General features: G+C 39.2%; 1 non-coding gene across 1 annotated transcript; it reads left to right on the top strand.

Annotated features, from left to right (window-relative positions):
• Nucleotides 1-5199: 5199 nt before the first annotated feature.
• On the top strand, nt 5200-5307 carry LOC148571341 (small nucleolar RNA R71). Its single transcript, XR_015908230.1, has one exon. It is a non-coding gene; the product is annotated as a small nucleolar RNA R71 (small nucleolar RNA).
• Nucleotides 5308-17552: the final 12245 nt, after the last annotated feature.

Genomic DNA, 17552 nt, shown 5'->3' with positions numbered 1-17552 from the left:
CTCTCGGGAAAATGATCCAATGCCCTGTCACGGCACGGCTAATCGTCTGGAGGCATCACCCTTGTCAATGGCTTCATCTTATCCTCTCAGTGAATAATATGCTCACGCACCCTGTCACGGCACGGCTATTCATCTGTCGGTTCTCGATCATGCTGGAATAGGATTTACTATCCTTTTGCGTCTGTCACTAACGCCCTGCAATCGCGACTTAGGAGCTCGTCACAGTCATTCAATCATTGAATCCTACTCGGAATACCACAGACAAGGTTTAGACCTTCCGGATTCTCTTGAATGCCGCCATCATTCTAGCTTACGCCACGAAGATTCTGGTTAAGAGATCTAAGAGATATTCATTCTAGCTTATTTCATGTAGAACAGAAGTGTTTGTCAGGCACGCGTTCATAAGGGAGAAGGATGATGAGCGTCAAATATAATCATCACCTTCATCACGTTCTTGGGTGCGAATGGATATCTTAGAAGCGAAATAAGAAGAATTAAATAGAAAACAGTAGTACTTTGCATTAATCTTTGAGGAACAGCAGAGCTCCACACCTTAATCTATGGAGTGTAGAAACTCTACCGTTAAAAATACATAAGTGAAGGTCCAGGCATGGCCGAGATGGCCAGCCCCCTAAAACGTGATCAAAGGATCATAAGGTAATCCAAAGATGCCTAATACAATAGTAAGAGGTCCTATTTATAATAAACTAGCTACTAGGGTTTACATGAGTAAGTATTTGATGTATAAATCCACTTCCGGGGCCCACTTGGTGTGTGTTTGGGCTGAGCTTAAGTGTTGCACGTGAAGAGGCCATTTGTGGAGTTGAACGCCAGTTTTTGTGCCAGTTTGGGCGTTCAACTCTGGTTTTGGATCCTTTTCTGGTGCTGGACGCCAGATTTGGGTAGAAAGCTGGCGTTGAACGCAAGTTTACGTCGTCAATTCTTGGCCAAAGTATGGACTATTATATATTGCTGGAAAGCCCCGGATGTCTACTTTCCAACGCAATTGGAAGCGCGCCATTTCGAGTTCTGTAGCTCCAGAAAATCCACTTTGAGTGCAGGGAGGTCAGAATCCAACAGCATCAGCAGTCCTTTTTCAACCTCTGAATCTGATTTCTGCTCAAGTCCCTCAATTTCAGCCAGAAAATACCTGAAATCACAGAAACACACACAAACTCATAGTAAAGTCCAGAAATGTGAATTTAACACAAAATCTATTAAAAACATCCCTAAAAGTAACTAGATCCTACTAAAAACATACTAAAAACAATGTCAAAAAGCGTATAAATTGTCCGCTCATCACAACACCAAACTTAAATTGTTGCTTGTCCCCAAGCAACTGAAAATCAAAATAGGATAAAAAGAATAGAATATACTATAAATTCCAAACTATCAATGAAACAGAGCTTCAATCATATGAGCGGGACTTATAGCTTTTTGCCTCTTGAATAGTTTTGGCATCTCACTTTATCCATTGAGGTTCAGAATGATTGGCATCTATAGGAACTTCAGATTTCGAATAGTGTTATTGACTCTCTTAGTTCAGTATGATGATTCTTGAACACAGCTTCTTTATGAGTCTTGGCCGTGGCCCTAAGCATTTTGTTTTCCAGTATTACCACCGGATACATAAATGCCACAGACACATAATTGGGTGAACCTTTTCAGATTGTGACTCAGCTTTGCTAAAGTCCCCAATTAGAGGTGTCCAGGGTTCTTAAGCACACTCTTTTTTTTTTTTGCTTTGGACCTTGACTTTAACCGCTCAGTCTCAAGTTTTCACTTGACACCTACACGCCACAAGCACATGGTTAGGGACAGCTTGGTTTAGCCGCTTAGACCAGGATTTTATTCCTTTAGGCCCTCCTATCCACTGATGCTCAAAGCCTTGGGATCCTTTTTATTTGCCCTTGCCTTTTGGTTTTAAGGGTTATTGGCTTTTTGCTCTTGCCTCTTGGTTTTAAGAGCTTTTGGCTTTTTCTGCTTGCTTTTTCTTTCTATTTTTTTTTTCGCCTATTTTTTTTTTTCTGCAAGCTTTGTTTTTTGCTGCTTTTTCTTGCTTCAAGAATCATTTTTTATGATTTTTCAGATTATCAAATAACATGAGTCCTAGTCATCATTCTTTCAAGAGCCAACATATTTAACATTCTTAAACAACAACTTCAAAAGACATATGCACTGTTCAAGCATACATTCAGAAAACAAGAAGCATTATCACTACATCAATATAATTAAACTAAGTTCAAGGATAAATTCAAAACTCATGTACTTCTTGTTCTTTTGAATTAAAACAGTTTTTATTTTAAGAGAGGTGATGGATTCATAGGACATTCATAACTTTAAGACAAAGTTACTAACTACTAATGATCATGTAATGAAGACACAAACATAGATAAGCACATAACATAGAAAACGAAAAACAGAGAAAGTAAGAACAAGGAATGAGTCCACCTTAGTGATGTCCTTGAGCTCTTCTATGTCTCTTCCTTGCCTTGGCTGCTCCTCCTTCATTGCTTTTAGATCTTCTCTGATTTCATGAAGGATGATGGAGTGCTCTTGATGTTCCACCCTTAGTTGCTTCCAATAATTGTGTGGAAGAAAATGTATCCCCTGAGGTATCTCAGGGATCTCTTGATTTGCAGTCAAATGTTCTACCACTGAGCTATAGACCCTTGATGGAAGCTTTTGTCTTCCCTTTCCTCTTTCTAGAGGTTTCTCTGGCCTTAGGTGCCATCAATGGTTATGGAAAAAACAAAAAAGCTATGCTTTTACCACACCAAACTTAAAATGTTGCTCGCCCTCGAGCAAAAGAAGAAAGAATAGAAGAAGAAGAAGAGGATATGGAGGAGATGGATGGAGGTGCGTATTTGGCCATATGGGTGGGATTGGGTGGGAAAGAGATGTTGAATTTTGAAGGTAGTGGTGTTTGGATGTGAGTGGTAAAGGGTTAATAAGGAAGAGTGTTTATTGGGAATAGAGGATGATTGAGAAGAGAGAAGAGAGTGAGTGGAGGTAGGTGGGGATCCTGTGGGGTCCACAGATCCTGAGGTGATCCTGTGAGGTCCCAGATCTTGAGGTGTCAAGGCATTTACATCCCTGCACCAATTTAGGCATGCAAAATGCCCTTGCACACAACTCTGGGTGTTCAGCGCCAGGTTGGTGCCCATTTTGGGCGTTCAACGCCCCTTTGCTGCCATTTCTGGCGTTGAACGCCAGAACCATGCTTGTTCTGGGCTTTCAGCGCCAGGATGCTCCCATTCTGGGCGTTCAGCGCCAGAACTATGCTCTGTTCTGGCGTTTGAACGCCAGACAGATGCTCCTCCAGGGTGTGATTTTTCTTCTGCTGTTTTTGATTCCTGTTTTTGATTTTTTTGTTTATTTTGTGACTCCACATGATCATGAACCTAAGAAAACATGAAAAACAATAAAAATAAGAATTAGATAAACATTGGGTTGCCTCCCAACAAGCGCTTCTTTAATGTCAATAGCTTGACAGTGGGCTCTCATGGAGCCTCACAGATGTGCAGAGCTTTGTTGAGACTCTCCAATACCAAACTTAGAGTTTGGATATGGGAGTTCAACACCAAACTTAGAGTTTGGTTGTGGCCTCCCAACACCAAACTTAGAGTTTGACTGTGGGGGCTCTGGTTGACTCTGCCTTGAGAGAAGCTTTTTCTGCTTCCTCTCCATGGTTGCAGAGGGAGATCCTTGAGTTTTAAACACAAGGGAGTCCTCTTTCCATTGAAGGATTATTTCACCTCTGTCAACATTAATCACAGCTCTTGCTGTGGCCAGGAAAGGTCTTCCTAGGATGATGGATTCATCCTCTTCCTTTCCAGTATCCAGGACTATGAAATCAGCAGGGATGTAAAGGCCTTCAACCTTTACTAATACGTCCTCTACTTGTCCATAAGCCTGTTTTCTAGAGCTGTTTGCCATCTCTAATGAGATTTTAGCAGCTTGCACCCCATAGATTCCCAGTTTCTCTATTACAGAGAGGGGCATGAGGTTTATTCCTGAACCAAGGTCACACAGAGCCTTAAAGATCATGGTGCCTATGGTACAGGGTATTATGAACTTTCCAGGATCCTGTCTCTTCTGAGGCAATGTCAGTTGATCCAGATCACTTAGTTCATTGATGAACAAGGGAGGTTCAACTTCCTAAGTATCAATGCCAAATAATTTGGCATTTAGCTTCATGATTGCACCAAGAAACTTGGCAATTTGCTCTTCAGTAACATCCTCATTCTCTTCAGAAGAGGAATACTCATCAGAGCTCATGAAGGGCATAAGGAGGTTCAATGGGATCTCTATGGTCTCTAGATGGGCCCCAGAGTCCTTTGGTTCCTCAGAGGGAAGCTCCTTATTGACCACTGGACGTCCCAGGAGGTCTTCCTCCTTGGGATTCACGTCCTCTCCTCTCCTCACAGGTTCGGCCATGGCGCTTATGTCAATGGCCTTGCACTCTCCTTTTGGATTCTCTTCTGTATTACTTGGGAGAGTACTAGGAGGGATTTCAGTGATCCTTTTACTCAGCTGACCCACTTGTGCTTCCAGATTTCTAATGGAAGACCTTGTTTCATTCATGAAACTTACAGTGGCTTTAGATAGATCAGAGACTAGATTTGCTAAATTAGAAGCATTTTGTTCAGAGTTCTCTGTCTGTTGCTGAGTTGATGATGGAAAAGGCTTGCGGTTGTTAAACCTGTTTCTTCCACCATTGTTAAAGCCTTGTTGAGGCTTTTGATCCTTCCATGAGAAATTTGGATGATTTATCCATGATGAGTTATAGGTGTTTCCATAAGGTTCACCTAAGTAGTTCACCTCTGCTATTGCAGGGTTCTCAGAATTATAAGCTTCTTCTTCAGGAGAAGCCTCTTGAGTACTGTTGGATGCAGCTTGCATTCCATTCAGACTCTGAGAAATCATATTGACTTGCTGAGTCAATATTTTATTCTGAGCCAATATGGCATTCAGAGTATCAACTTCAAGAACTCCCTTCTTCATAGGCGTCCCATTACTCACAGGATTCCTTTCAGAAGTGTACATGAACTGGTTATTAGCAACCATGTCAATGAGTTCTTGAGCTTCTGCAGGCGTTTTCTTTAGGTGAATGGATCCACCTGCAGAAGTGTCCAGTGACATCTTTGATAGCTCAGATAAACCATCATAGAATATATCCAGAATGGTCCATTTTGAAAGCATGTCAGAAGGACACTTTTTGATCAACTGTTTGTATCTTTCCCAAGCTTCATAGAGGGATTCACCTTCTTTCTGTCTGAAGGTTTGAACATCAGCTCTAAGCTTGCTCAGCTTTTGAGGAGGAAAGTACTTGGCTAAGAAAGCCGTGACTAGCTTATCCCAAGAGTTCAGGCTGTCTTTGGGTTGAGAATCCAACCATAATCTAGCTCTGTCTCTTACAGCAAAAGGGAAAAGCATGAGCCTGTAGACTTTAGGATCTACTCCATTAGTCTTAACAGTATCACATATCTGCAAGAATTCAGTTAAGAACTGAAAGGGATCTTCAGATGGAAGTCCATGAAACTTGTAGTTCTGCTGCATCAGAGAAACTAATTGAGGTTTCAGCTCAAAGTTGTTTGCTCCAATGGTAGGAATGGAGATGCTTCTTCCATGTAAATTGGAATTAGGTGCAGTGAAGTCACCAAGCATCTTCCTTATATTATTATTATTTTCGGCTGCCATCTCCTTTTCCTGTTCGAAAATTTCTGAAAGGTTATCTCTGGATTGTTGTATTTTAGCTTCTCTTAATTTTTTTCTTCAGAGTCCTTTCAGGTTCTGGATCTGCTTTAACAAGAATGTTCTTGTCCTTGCTCCTGCTCATATGACAAAGAAGATGGCACAGAAAAAATAGTAATAATAATATGGATCCTTTATACCACAGTATAGGGATCCTTGTGTTAGTAGAAGAAAAGAAGGGAAGAAAATCTGAACTCAGAGAGAGAGAGGGTTCGAATTTTTGGAGAGTTGAAGGAAAGATGTTAGTATATCAATAAACAAATAGAAGAAGATGAGAGGGGGAAGTGAATTTTAGAAAACAATTTTTTGAAAAAGAGTTAGTGATTTTTGAAAATAGTTTTTGAAAAAGGTTAGTATTTTTTTCGAAATTTTTTTTTTAAATAAAAAATAAAAATAATTAGTTAATAAAAAAAAATTTTTGAAAAAGAGGGAAGATATTTTCGAAAATTAGAGAGAGAGTTAGTTAGGTAGTTTTGAAAAAGTTAAGAAACAAACAAAAAGTTAGTTAGTTAGTTGAAACAAATTTTGAAAATCAATTTTGAAAAGATAAGAAGTTAAGATATTTTTGAAAAGATATGATAGAAATTAGTTTTGAAAAAGATTTGATTTTTAAAATCTCAATTAATGACTTGATTCACAAGAAATCACAAGGTATGATTCTAGAACTTAAAGTTTGAATCTTTCTTAACAAGCAAGTAACAAACTTCAAATTTTTGAATCAAAACATTAATTGATTATGTTATTTTCGAAAATTTGATATAAAAATAAGAAAAAGATTTTTGAAAAATATTTTTGAAATTTTTGAAAATAACTAAGAATTTTGAAAAAGATTTGATTTTTGAAAAAGATTTTGAAAAAGATAAGATTTTCAAATTGAAAATTTGATTTGACTCATAAGAAACAATTTGATTTTAAAAACTTTTGAAAAAGTCAACTCAAATTTTCGAATTTGATGAGAGAAAAAGGAAAAGATATTTTTTTTTATTTTTGAAATTTTTATGAAATCATGAAAATTATGCAATGCATGAAATTTTTAGATCAAAACAATGAATGCATGCAAGAATGCTATGAATGTCAAGATGAACACCAAGAACACCATGAATGTCAAGATGAACATCATAGACACAATTTTGAAAAAATTTTAATGCAAAGAAAACATGCAAGACACCAAACATAGAATTCTTTAATGCTTACGCACTAAGAATTCAAGAATGCATATGATAAACATGAAAAGACACAAAACAAAAAATCATCAAGATCAAACAAGAAGACTTACCAAGAACAACTTGAAGATCATGAAGAACACCATGAATGCATGAAATTTTCGAAAAATGCAAGATGCACATGCAATATTTTTTATTTTTGTGATTTTCTAAATTTTTTTGGATTTTTATTTTATATTTTTTTGAAAAATTATTTTGAAAAAGAAAAATAAGGATTCCAAAATTTTTAATATGAATTCCAGGAATCTTATGCTCTAAAGCTCCAATCAAAGGGTCAGGCATGGCTTAATAGCCAGCCAAGCTTTAGCATATAATTACATGGACTGGAGTGATTAGCTGAATACCAATCCCCAAGCAGTTTGGGTATGGCTTTACAGCCAGATAGGATTCAACATGTTTCATGAAACACTAGAATTCATTCTTAAAAATCTTGAAGCCATAGAATAATTTATTTTTGAAAACATTATTTTTATTATTTTATTTTATTTTATTTTTTTTTCGAAAACAAAAGAAAAATTTTTGAAAGCTTTTTGAAAAATTTTTGAAAACAAAACAAAAAGAAAATTACCTAATCTGAGCAACAAGATGAACCGTCAGTTGTCCAAACTCGAACAATCCCCGGCAACGGCGCCAAAAACTTGGTGCACGAAATTGTGATCTCCAGGCTCGAACAAATCCTGGTAATGGCTCCAGAGCTTGGTGCTCTGATCTTAATTCATAATTGTCACAACTTCGATACAACTAACCAGCAAGTGCACTGGGTCGTCCAAGTAATACCTTACGTGAGTAAGGGTCGAATCCCACGGAGATTGTTGGTATGAAGCAAGCTATGGTCACCTTGTAAATCTCAGTCAGGCAGATATAAAGTGATAATGGTGTTTTCGAATATTATATAATAAAATAGGGATAGAGTTACTTATGTAATTCATTGGTGAGAATTTCAGATAAGCGAATGGAGATGCTTTTCGTTCCTCTGAACCTCTGCTTTCCTGCTATCTTCATCCAGTTAGTCTTACTCCTTTCCATGGCTGGCTTTATGTGATACATCACCACTGTCAATGGCTACTTTCGGTCATCTCTCGGGAAAATGATCCAATGCCCTGTCACGGCACGGCTAATCGTCTGGAGGCATCACCCTTGTCAATGGCTTCATCTTATCCTCTCAGTGAATAATATGCTCACGCACCCTGTCATGGCACGGCTATTCATCTGTCGGTTCTCGATCATGCTGGAATAGGATTTACTATCCTTTTGCGTCTGTCACTAACGCCCTGCAATCGTGAGTTAGGAGCTCGTCACAGTCATTCAATCATTGAATCCTACTCGGAATACCACAGACAAGGTTTAGACCTTCCGGATTCTCTTGAATGCCGCCATCCTTCAGCCTTGAGCATTCTTGCTCAATGTTGCCTTCAAGATAATGCTTGATTCTCTGTCCATTGACAATGAACTTCTTATCAGAATCAATATCTTGAAGCTCCACATAACCATATGGTGACACACTTGTAATCACGTATGGTCCCCTCCACCGGGATTTCAGTTTCCCGGGGAATAGCCTGAGTCTAGAGTTAAACAACAGAACCTACTGTCCTGGTTCAAAGATTCTAGATGATAGCTTTCTGTCATGCCACTTTTTTTATTTTTCTTTATATAGCTTGGCATTTTCGAAAGCTGTGAATCTGAACTCCTCTAGCTCATTTAGCTGGAGCAATCTTTTTTCTCCTGCTAATTTGGCATCCAAGTTTAGGAATCTGGTTGCCCAGTAGGCCTTATGTTCCAGTTCCACGGGCAGGTGACATGCCTTACCATACACCAGTTGGTATGGAGAGGTCCCTATAGGGGTCTTGAATGCTGTTCTGTAAGCCCACATTGCATCATCCAAGCTCCTTGCCTAATCCTTTCTACAGGTATTTACTGTCCGTTCCAGGATTCTCTTTAATTCTCTGTTAGAGACTTCAGCCTGCCCATTGGTTTGTGGATGATATGGAGTGGCCACCTTGTGGCGAATTCCATACCGAACCATGGCAGAGTAAAGCTGTTTATTGCAGAAGTGAGTGCCCCCATCACTGATTAGTACTCTAGGGACACCAAACCTGCTAAAAATATGTTTCTGGAGGAACTTCAGCACTGTTTTAGTATCATTGGTGGGTGTGGCAATAGCCTCAACCCATTTTGATACATAGTCAACTGCCACCAGAATATAAGTGTTTGAGTATGATGGTGGGAAAGGTCCCATGAAGTCAATTCCCCATATGTCAAACAACTCAATTTCCAAGATTCCTTGTTGAGGCATGGCGTAACCATGAGGCAGATTACCAGCTCTTTGGCAACTGTCACAATTACGTACAAACTCTCGGGAATCTTTATAGAGTGTGGGCCAATAGAAGCCACATTGGAGGACCTTGGTGGCTGTTCGCTCACCTCCGAAATGGCCTCCATATTGAGATCCGTGGCAATGCCATAGGATTCTCTGTGCTTCCTCTCTGGGGACACACCTACGGATAATTCCGTCTGCACATCTCTTAAAGAGATAGGGTTCATCCCACAAGTAGTACTTTGCATCAGTGACTAATTTCTTCTTTTGTATTCTATTGTACTCCTTGGGTATGAATCGTGCAGCTTTATAGTTTGCAATATCGGCAAACCATGGTGCTTCCTGAATGGCAAATAGATGCTCATCTGGGAACGTCTCAGAGATCTCAAGAAAGGGGAGGGACGTCCCTTCCACTGGCTCTATCCGGGACAGATGATCAGCCACTTGGTTCTCTGTCCCTTTTCTGTCTCTTATTTCTATATCAAACTCTTGCAGAAGCAATACCCATCTGATGAGCCTGGGTTTTGAATCCTGCTTTGTGAGTAGATATTTAAGAGCAGCATGGTCAGTATACACAATCACTTTTGATCCTACTAAGTATGATCTGAACTTGTCAATGGCGTAAACCACTGCAAGTAGTTCTTTTTCTGTGGTTGTGTAATTTTTCTGGGCATCATTTAGAACGCGACTGGCATAATAAATGACATGCAGAAGCTTGTCATGCCTCTGTCCCAATACTGCACCAATGGCATGATCACTGGCATCACACATTAACTCAAATGGCAATGTCCAGTCTGGTGCAGAAATGACTGGTGCTGTGACCAGCTTAGCTTTCAGCATTTCAAACGCTTGCAGGCATGCTGTGTCAAACACAAAAGGTGTGTTAGCAGCTAGCAGATTGCTTAGAGGTTTTGCGATTTTTGAAAAATCCTTTATAAACCTCCTATAGAATCCTGCATGCCCCAGAAAGCTTCTGATTGCCTTAACATTGGCAGGTGGTGGTAATTTTTCAATTACCTCTATTTTTGCTTGATCCACCTCTATTCCCTTGTTTGAGATTTTATGCCCAAGAACAATTCCTTCAGTCACCATGAAGTGACACTTTTCCCAGTTTAAAACTAGGTTGGTTTTTGGCATCTTTTCAGAACAAGTTTCAGGTGATCAAGACAGGAGCTGAATGAGTCTCCATATACTGAGAAGTCATCCATGAAGACTTCCAGAAATTTTTCCACCATGTCAGAGAAAATAGAGAGCATGCATCTCTGGAAGGTTGCAGGCGCATTGCATAGCCCAAATGGCATCCTTCTATAAGCAAACACTCCAGATGGGCATGTGAATGCTGTTTTCTCTTGATCCTGGGTATCCACTGCAATCTGGTTATAGCCTGAATATCCATCCAAAAAGCAGTAATAATCATGACCTGCTAGTCTCTCTAGCATCTGGTCTATGAATGGTAAAGGAAAATGATCCTTTCTGGTGGCTGTATTGAGCCTTCTGTAGTCAATACACATGCGCCACCCTGTAACTGTTCTTGTGGGAACCAGTTCATTTTTTTCATTATGAATCACTGTCATGCCTCCCTTTTTTGGGACGACTTGAACAGGGCTCACCCAGGGGCTATCAGAAATAGGATAAATAATCCCAGCCTCTAGTAACTTGGTGACCTCTTTCTGCACCACTTCCTTCATGGCTGGATTTAGCCGCCTCTATGGTTGAACCACTGGTTTGGCATTATCTTCCAATAGGATTTTGTGCATGCATCTAGCTGGGCTTATGCCCTTAAGGTCACCTATGGACCACCCATGAGCTGACTTGTGTGTCCTTAGCACTTGAATAAGTGCTTCCTCTTCCTGTGAATTTAAAGCAGAGCTTATGATCACTGGAAAAGTGTCACCTTCTCCCAGAAATGCATATTTCAAGGATGGTGGTAGTGGCTTGAGCTCGGGTTTAGGAGGTTTTTCCTCTTTCAGAAGAAAGTTCAGAGGCTCTTTCATGTCCTCTGAATCCTCCAAATCAGGCTGAACATCTTTAAAGATGTCTTCCAACTCTGATTCGAGACTCTCAGCCATGTTGATCTCCTCTACCAAAGAGTCAATGAGATCAACTTTCATGTAGTCTGTTGATGTGTCTGGATGCTGCATGGCTTTGACAGCGTTCAACTTAAACTCATCATCATTGACTCTCAGGGTTATTTCCCCCTGTTGGACATCAATGAGGGATCGTCCAGTTGCTAGGAAGGGTCTTCCTAGAATGAGAGTAGCACTCTTGTGCTCCTCCATTTCCAGCATAACAAAGTCAGTGGGAAAGGCGACTGGCCCAACTCTGACAATCATGTCCTCAATCATGCCTGATGGGTATTTCGTGGAACCATCAGCAAGTTGGAGACATATCCGGGTTGGTTTAACTTCTTCAGTTAAGCCAAGCTTCCTGATAGTGGATGCAGGTATCAGGTTGATGCTTGCCCCAAGATCGCATAAAGCTGTCTTGGTGCAATCACCTTCTAATATGCATGGTATCAGAAAACTCTCAGGGTCTTTAAGCTTTTCAGGAAAGCTTTTTAGAATGACTGCACTGCATTCTTCAGTGAGGAGAACTCTTTCTGTTTCTGTCCACTCCTTTTTATGACTCAAGATCTCTTTCATGAACTTGGCATAAGAAGGTATTTGCTCAAGTGCCTCTGCAAATGGAATCTTTATTTCAAGAGTCCTTAGATAATCTGCAAAGCGAGCAAATTGCTTATCCTGCTCCTCTTTCTGGAGTTTTTGAGGATAAGATATCTTGGCTTTATATTCCTCAACCTTAGTGGTTAAAGAAGCCTTTTTAGAGGGGTTGCTATCAGTACTTGTGTGTGTCTGATCCCTCACTGGCAATTGAGTGCCAGAGTCAGAAGCTGGAGTGACGTTAGACGCCAGCTCACTGTCTGTTCCTGGCGCCTAAACGCCAGAAATGTGCCCATGTTGGGTGTTCAACGCTGGATTCTGCCCCATTTGGGCGTTCAACGCCAGATTCTTGCCCATTTCTGGCGTTGAACGCCAATCCTGCCTTGTTTCTGGCGCTGAACGCCAGTTTTGGGCATGGTCTGAGCGTTCAGCGCTAGCCTTCCACCCATTTTCTGGCGTTTTAGTGCCAGAATGATTTTTCCCTGGGCTCTTACTGTCCTCAGGTGAATCTTTGGTGGGTCGCTCATTTCTTGAATTTTTGATGCCTTGAGGTGGGGTATTTAATGTTTTCCCACTTCTTAATTGAACTGCTTGGCATTCTTCTGCTATTTGCCTTGATAGCTGCTGCTTTGTTTGCTTAAACTGTTCGTCCATATGTATATTAGCTATCCTTGTCTCCTGTAGCCTGTCCTTGAATTCAGCTAGTTGCTTTGTTAGAAAATCCAATTGCTGGTTGAATTCAGCAGCTTGTTTTACAGTACTGAATTCAGCAGTTACTGTTTTAACCTCTTCATTCATGGAAGGGTTGTTGCTTAGATACAGATGCTGATTCCTGGCAACTGTATCAATGAGCTCTTGAGCCTCTTCAATTGTCTTTCTCATATGGATAGATCCACCAGCTGAGTAATCTAGAGACATCTGAGCTCCTTCTGCAAGCCCATAGTAGAAGATGTCTAACTGAACCCACTCTGAAAACATTTCAGAGGGGCATTTTCGTAGCATCTCTCTGTATCTCTCCCAAGCATCATAAAGAGATTCATTATCTCCTTGTTTAAAGCCTTGGATGTCCAGCCTTAGCTGTGTCATCCTTTTTGGAGGAAAATACTGATTCAGGAATTTTTCTGTCAGCTGCTTCCATGTTCTTATGCTGGCCTTAGGTTGGTTATTTAACCACCTCTTAGCTTGATCTTTTACAGCAAATGGAAACAGTAATAGTCGGTAGACATCCTGATCTATTTCCTTATCATGTACTGTTTCAGCAATTTGTAAAAATTGTGCCAGAAACTCTGTAGGTTCTTCCTGTGGAAGACCGGAATACTGGCAACTTTGCTACACCATGATAATGAGCTGAGGATTCAACTCAAAGCTACTAACTCTAATGGAGGGTATGCATATGCTACTCGCATATGAAGCAGTAGAGGGGTTAGAATATGACCCCAGAGTCCTCCTGGACTGTTCATTTCCACTTATGTCCATGATGGATATATGGGTATAACTTGGACTGATTTATCTTTTTATTTATTTTATTTTATAAGAAGTAAATACTTAAATAAAATAAAATAACTAAAAAGAATTTGAATTTTGAAATTAATATTTTTTTTTAAAATAAAAAATAAAAATTAATTAGTTAATAAAAAAGAAATTTTTGAAAAAGAGGGAAGATATTTTCGAAATTTAGAGAGAGAGAGAGTTAGTTAGGTAGTTTTGAAAAAGTTAAGAAACAAACAAAAAGTTAGTTAGTTAGTTGAAACAAAATTTTGAAAAGTTAAGAAGTTAGGAAGTTAGAAGAGATATTTTGAAAAGATATTTTTGAATTTAGTGAGGAGAGAGAAAAACAATAAGATAGTACAAGATTTAAAATTTTTAGATCTAATGCTCCTTGTTTTTGAAAATTTTGGAGGGAAAACACCAAGGAACACCAAACTTAAAAATTTTAAGATCAAGACACAAGGAAAACTCAAGAACACTTTGAAGACTCACAAGAACACAAGAACATGAAGAAAGAACACCAAACGTAAAATTTTTAGAAAACCAAACTAAAATTTTCGAAAACCAAAGGGAAATCAACAAGAAAACACCAAACTTAAAGTTTGGCACAGGATTTAATAGAAAAATTATTTTTGAAAAAGGTTTTTTTTTTTTAAAATATGATAGCCAATTATCATGAACATAAACACCACGTTCTAATTAACTGAGCTATAATTTTAAAGTGTTTTAACAGGGGATAATAAAAGACTCTAAACCAAAAAGAAAGATTTTTTTCCTAATCTAAGCAACAAAATAATTCGTCAGTTGTTCAAACACGAACAATCCCCGGCAACGGCGCCAAAAACTTGGTGCACGAATTGTGAATCACACTTTTCACAACGCGTACCACTAACCAGCAAGTGCATTGGGTCGTCCAAGTAATACCTCACGTGAGTAAGGGTCGAATCCCACGGAGATTGTTGGTTTGAAGCAATCTATGATTATCTTGTAAATCTTAGTCAGGAAGTCAATTACGTTTATCAGTTGAATTGTGAATAACCAAGAGAGCATAAATTAAAAGTTACTTGTTGTGCAGTAATGGAGAATATGTTGGAGTTTTGGAGATGCTTAGTCTTCTGAATCTCTGCTTTCCTCTGTCTTCTGATTCACGCACGCACGTCCTCCTATGGCAAGCTGTGTGTTGGTGGATCACCGTTGTCAATGGCTACCTTCCCTCCTTCCAGTGAAAACTACGCTCACGAGCTCTGTCACAGCACGGCTAATCACCGGTTGGTTCTCGATCTGGTTGGAATAGGATTTACTATCCTTTTGCGCCTGTCACTAACGCCCAGCCTTCAGGAGTTTGAAGCTCGTCACAGTCATTCAATCCTTGGATCCTACTCGGAATACCACAGACAAGGTTTAGACTTTCCGGATTCTCATGAATGCCGCCATCAGTTCTAGCTTATACCACGGAGATTCTGATTAAAGAATCTAAGAGATACTCATTCAATCGGATATAGAACGGAGGTGGTTGTCAGGCACACGTTCATGATTTGAGGAAGGTGATGAATGTCACAGATCATCACCTTCATCACAGTTAAGCGCGAATGAACATCTTAGATAGGAACAAGCGTGTTTGAATGGAAAACAGAAATACTTGCATTAATTCATCGAGACACAACAGAGCTCCTCACCCCCAACAATGGAGTTTAGAGACTCATGCCGTCAGAGAATACAAAGTTTAGATCTGCAATGTCATGAGATACAAAATAAGACTCTAAAAGTTGTTTAAATACTAAACTAGTAGCCTAGGTTTACAAAAATTGGATAAACTATGATGGATGATGCAGAGATCCATTTCTGGGGCCCACTTGGTGTGTGCTGGGGCCCACTTGGTGTGTGCTGGGGCTGAGACTTAAGCAATTCACGTGCAGAGGCCATTTGTGGAGTTGAACGCCAGTTTTTATGCCAGTTTGGGCGTTCAACTCCAGCTTTTGATCCTTTTCTGGCGCTGGACGCCAGAATTGGGCAGAGGACTGGCGTTGAACGCCAGTTTACGTCATCTATCCTTGTGCGAAGTATGGACTATTATATATTGCTGGAAAGCCCTGGATGTCTACCTTCCAACGCAATTAGAAGCATGCCATTTCGAGTTCTGTAGCTCCAGAAAATCCACTTTGAGTGCAGGGAGGTCAGAATCCAACAGCATCAGCAGTCATTTTTCAACCTGAATCAGATTTTTGCTCAGCTCCTTCAATTTCAGCCAGAAAAATACCTGAAATTACAGAAAAACACATAACTCATAGTAAAGTCCAGAAATATGAATTTTTCCTAAAAACTAATGGAAATAAACTAAAAACTAACTAAAACATACTCTAAACTATATAAAATTATCCCCAAAAAGCGTATAAAATATCCGTTCATCAATGGCATGAGTCTCTAAAATCCATTGTTGGGGGTGAGGAGCTCTGCTGTGTCTCGATGAGCTAATGCAAGTATTTCTGTTTTCCATTCAAACATGCGTGTTCCTATCTAAGATATCCATTCGCACTTCAATATGAATGTGATGAACGTGACAATCATCATCATTCCTCCACGAATGCGTGCCTGACAACCACTTACGTTCCACCGTAGAATGAATGAATATCTCTTAGATCTCTTAATCGGAATCTTCGTGGTATAAGCTAGATTGATGGCAGCATTCAAGAGAATCCGAAAAGTCTAAACCTTGTCTGTGGTATTCCGAGTAGGATTCAGGGATTGAATGACTGTGACGAGCTTCAAACTCGCGAGTGCTGGGCGTAGTGACAGACGCAAAAGGATAGTAAATCCTATTCCGGTACGATTGAGAACCTGCAGATGATTAGCCGTGCGGTGACAGCGCATCTGGACTCTTTTCACTGGAAGGATGGATGGTAGCCATTGACAACGGTGATCCACCAACACACAGCTTGCCATAGGAGGACGTGCGTGCGTGAATCAGAAAACAAACGAAAGCATAATTTCAGAAGACAAAGCATCTCCAAAACTCCAACATATTCTCCATCATTGCATACAAGTATAATTTGTGTTCTACCCTTTTATTCCTTGCAATCAAATTTGATAAGTGAATTATTTTATTGTTTTCCTGACTAAGAGTTACAAGATAACCATAGATTGCTGCAAGCCAACAATCTCCGTGGGATCGACCCTTACTCACGTAAGGTATTACTTGGACGACCCAGTGCACTTGCTGGTTAGTGGTACGAGTTGTAAAAAGTGTGATTTACAATTCGTGCACCAAATTTTTGGCGCCGTTGCTGGGGATTGTTTGTGTTTGGACAACTGACGGTTTATTTTGTTGCTTAGATTAGGAAAAATTTTTCTTTTTGGTTTAGAGTCTTTTATTATTTATACCTTGTTAAAACACTTTAAATTTATAGCTCAATTAGTTAGAGTGTGGTGCTTATGTTCTTAGTAATTGGCTATCCTATTTTCAAAATCTTTTTCAAAAATAATTCTTCTTTGAATAAATCTTGTGCCAAACTTTAAGTTTGGTGTTTTCTTGTTGATTTTTCTTTGTTTTTCAAAAATTTTAGTTTGGTTTTCTAAAAATTTTAAGTTTGATATTCTTTCTTCATGTTCTTGTGTTCTTGTGAGTCTTCAAAGTGTTCTTGAGTTTCCTTGTGTCTTGATCTTAAAATTTTTAAGTTTGGTGTTCCTTGTTGTTTTCCCTCAAAAATTTTCGAAAATAAGGAGCATTAGATCTAAAAATTTTAAATCTTGTACTATCTTATTGTTTTTCTCTCTCCTCTTTAAATCCAAAAATATCTTTTCTCTCTATTTTAAAGTAAATTTTCGAAATTTACCTTTAAAATTCAGATTTTTATTTCAAAATTTAAAACCTTTTTCAAAAATCATCATATCCTTTTCAAAACTTCCTAACCACTTTCTCTCTCCTCATTTTTTTCGAAAATCTTCACCTATTTTTATTTATTTTATTTTAATTTATTTTGTTTTTGAAATAAATAAATAATTAAATAAATAAAAATATTTTCTTCTATTTTACATCATCTCCCTTTCTCCATCATGGACCTAAGCGGAAATGAACAGTCCAGGAGGACTCTGGGGTCATATGCTAACCCCTCT

Source organism: Arachis ipaensis, chromosome B3 (assembly GCF_059453495.1).
Source record: "Arachis ipaensis isolate K30076 ecotype BB chromosome B3, ASM5945349v1, whole genome shotgun sequence".
Classification (NCBI taxonomy): domain Eukaryota; kingdom Viridiplantae; phylum Streptophyta; class Magnoliopsida; order Fabales; family Fabaceae; genus Arachis; species Arachis ipaensis.
Note: the sequence above shows the minus strand (reverse complement) of the source record. Positions and strands in the feature narration are given on the sequence as shown.